The following is a 4,235-nucleotide window of genomic DNA, read 5'->3' on the forward strand; positions in this document are numbered from 1 at the left end:
TATATTCTTTATTTCAAGACAAAAAAGTAGTCCATATCATATGTATAAAAAGAAAGGAAAAGTAAAAAAGCAGATAAAACAAAAAAAATCACATAGAAGATGCAGATAAGCAGTTAAGATTAAATTAATTAACAAATTAATTAGCGAAAATTTGTATTTTCTTATGTTTTATAATATTACTTTCATCAAAACGTAATGCCTTAATCAGAGGTATTTGAGAAGTTTTGGTTAGCTACACTTTAATGTAATTATTTTATAGAGTGAATTTAACTGGTTGGGTAAGAAGTATAAATCCATTTCGACACACTCTAGCAAAGCAACCTATACAAACCAAAATTTTCAACATTAACATTTTAATATTACAGCCAAGGTGAGTCTGTTCACCACAGGCTCCTGTGGTGCAGCCTACGCTTCATTCTTYAATGGGATTACTTTTTCTTTTATACTTGAAGTAGTTTTAAAACAAGTTTCACTTGAGCAAAAAGTATGAGTTGTTATTTTTAAAGAAGTCTTTTAAAACCCTAGCATTCTACTTTAGACACCTCTGGCATTAATGCATCAGTTAACAATGAAAAAAAAGTTTAAGTGCTTTAATGCATGCATTTGAGAAAGAGCTTCAAAGACGATTTGATTTTTGCCCACCCACATTATTTTTCAGCCAGCCTTCTTGGACGGGAGCTTAAATCTCACAGCTAATTGTTTGACATCGATAACTACTTGAAACCAGTGGTCATTCCTCTTTTAGGATACAGAACGCCAGTTTGCAGACTGGATATGTGTTTTTTTTGTTAACATATCTACATTTCTGTGGGATTGCGTCCTTTTATCATTTTCTGAATTGTGCAGTAAGTTTTAATTATTATCCAGGATTTGGGAACATCCTATTTTCTTAATTGAATTAGTGAACTAAAGGTCTGATACCTTTGAGGAGGCGGCAGGAGTGGTGGTGGAGGCAAAGTTTTCTTTTWTTTTTTTGACTTGTCTCCTATACTTTTTTTATTTTCTGCACTTTCTTACTACAGCTTATGTTGATTTGCTGCACAAGCTGTTGCAGAGTAAGGGGAAAACTAGGAAAGGCGATTGAGACACAGAACATTAGCTGGTGTCAGGAGAAAATTAAAGGCCAGATCACTTTCTTAATCAGAGCACAAGCACTGCGTTAAGAAGGAATTAGGTCGACAGCTGCTGTTTAGCTGCCTACCTTGCCCTCACTCTCCCTTCCTCATATACGCACGTGTGTGTGTTTCCAGTAGCCTCATTGCCGTTCTCCACTTTTGTTTCACTCCTTTTCTTTTTTGGTTTGAACTTGTTTTTTCCCTTCCGTACCTGTCCCATTGTTTATTCAGTATTTCCAACATATTTTGTCCCAGCAAATATCAATTTATTTTCTAAACATGTGCAAGCAAAGGGAAGATGGATACAGTTGGTTTTTGATTCTGTTCCAGGAGACTTTGTGGAGTCCCTGCGGCTGATAGATGAGCTGTCACTGCTGAGCTCTTCCTTATCCACCTGAGATAAATGATCAAAAATCAGTGGCTCTCACATTATCAATCCATCTTTGTTTGTTTAGACCCATTCTTCCATTTACACATATCCCCCCACACAGAAGGGGCTTCTCAAATATGAGGTTTTTTTTAGAACTAAGATCATTATTAATTTTCAGCAGACAATAACTGAGTGCTTGGAGTTTTGGGAGAAACTAAAGCCATTTAAAGAAATGCAGGGTAGAAGAAAATCTAGGAATTTTGATTTCGAAGTAAACTTCAAACACTTGCAGATGGATCGACATCAGTTTCCGACCAAACCTATGAAAACGAGCTAAACTTCATGCTTGTTTTCAAAATTGTACTCACTAAAACTGCTTGAAGTTAAATAAAGAAATGTTTTTAGTGACAGTGTGCATGTGTACACAATTTTGCTACATCATGGGGACCATTTTCCAGAAAAACACAGCCTTTTGGGGACCCAATGCTCCTCACGGAGACCAAAACCTGGTCCCTACTTGATGGATGCTGATTTTGATTGGTGGTTTAGCTTAGGACCAAGGTGTGAATTGAGTTTAGGCTAACAGTAAAGGGTCAGGGTTAGGCTATAGAAATGACCAGTGAATGAATAAAAGTCAATGCAAAGACCCCACGAGTATAGAAGGAACAAACATGTGAGTGTGTTCATGTTGGCAAAATATCTCCATCCCAATGGCTGATCGGATGTTAGTAAAATTCTCAGAGGGTAATCAAAAGATCAACTTTCAGAGTGAACCTGATTCAAAGAAATTTTTAACTAAACATTGGTGTGATAGTAGCTGAGACTGTTGTTTTTAACGCATACTGTGAAACCATGCAAGATCTTTGTTTAAAACCCTGAGTGTACCTCCCACGGTACATTCCCAGTTTGTGGTTACTTCCCGCTTCTTTATAGCCTGACCCACGCTGTGGYGGAGTGGTTAGGGGAGTTGTCCTGTGACTGGAAGGTCGCCGGTTTGTGTCCCCATTCCATGTGTCCTTGGGCAAGTCACTTCGCCTGCCTTGATGGTGGTCAGAGGGTCTGGTGGCGCCGGTGCATGGCAGCCCTGCCTCTGTCAGCATCCCCCAGGGCATCTGTGGCTACAATGTAGCTTACCATAATCAGTGTGTGAATGTGTGTGAATGTCTGTAAGTGTAWATAAGTTCAGTCTATTTATCATTTACCAGGGACTTTTAATTTGCATAATAGGCTGTTCAAACAATTCGATTGGTTGTCTTTTTTGGAATGGCACCTCTTTTGAYCAACTGGGTTCATCTATAGACTCTCCAAAGCACAAAATGTGTGGCAAGCCCCCCTAGGCAACCCCCTAATGTCCCACCTGTATGTGGTACACATGATTGATGGACTAGAATTGGCCAATCAGCTCTGAGCTTCATTCTGACACCCAAGCTGTGTAGCCAATCAAGTTACCTTTTAGTCAATACGCAGCTTTGGAAATGAGAAGAAAAATGCTGGTTATAGTGTATTTTAACTTCAATACCTGAATATTAGTTACAGTTACAAAAATGACTGCTGAAATTAAACATTCTGATTAATAGCTTTAAAGACTATACTCCAAAGGGTTCAAGAGCACTTAGGGTTAGGCCTGCAGATTAACAGGTTATAACTTAGACATGTAAGGTGACGGGCGATATACCTTCAATGCTAGCTTCATTTTACGTTAAATTAATAAACAGAATCTACACTTTATTTTGCTGCTTTAATCAAKTGAACTTTTCAAGTGTCACAGCTCTGAGGAGGGCGTCAATAAATCAGAGTATTTGGATGCGTCAAAGGGAAGAAAGTGGAGGACATAGGACATCAGAAATCATTTGTCAAGAGAAAAGTAGAGCTGGATCCAAAGACAAGATGAAGGTAAGTAACAAAGAGCTAAAGCACAAATAAAAGGCGTCCAGTTTGGTTACATAAGTRTACCTCAAACTGCCCTTGTGAAGTCAGCGACATACATCCGGTCCATACTAAGCAACCTCTTTTTGACATCGACGCACTTCGGGGTGAAGCTGTGCCCTCTCCAAGGGGAAAGGTTTAAAAAACATTTAATTAGGCTTTTGGCATGGGCTTCACTTTTTAGCCTGGAGGTGTTGAGGTAGATTTTACAGACTTCATCCCCATTACAGCATCGCAGATTAAACATTCATGAGCGCAATCAGCAGTCCTTATGTGTTCTCTCTCCTGCTGTACAACTTCATCTGCAGTTTGGGATGTCGCAGCGCATTTGTGCTGCTTTATGTTGCTAAATAATTGCATGTAGTGCTCTCAAATGTTATATATATTTCTATCCCGCTGTGACACAATTGGGGGAGGAAAAAAAAGAACCAAAATAACAGGAAGGATTTTCATTAAATTAGTGAATTTTAAAGTTTGGAGGTGCTCAAAGCAGAGGAGATGTTTGCACGTCGCAGAGCAAAGGAAGGTGTGGAAAGGTTCGGGGGAGAAGGGTGGGATGGGGATGGTGTTGGGAAGGGGAGGTGGTGGTGGGGGGCAACAGATGGTACGCCACGCTGCGAGGGACGTCGGCTGCCACGGGTGGGGGGGTGGTTGGGATGGGTAGGCGGGTGGAGTGGGGGCCAGATAAATGGGAGTGGGAGGAGGCAGGTTTTTTCCCTCTCAGTGGCAGCGAGGATGACGAGGAAGGGGAACTGGATGTGTGCACGCATGTTTGGAAGTTGCATCTGTGCGTGTGTGTGTGTGTGTGTGTGTGTGTGTGTGTG

The sequence above is a fragment of the Austrofundulus limnaeus genome, unplaced genomic scaffold, assembly GCF_001266775.1.
Source record: "Austrofundulus limnaeus strain Quisiro unplaced genomic scaffold, Austrofundulus_limnaeus-1.0 Scaffold43, whole genome shotgun sequence".
NCBI lineage: Eukaryota > Metazoa > Chordata > Actinopteri > Cyprinodontiformes > Rivulidae > Austrofundulus > Austrofundulus limnaeus.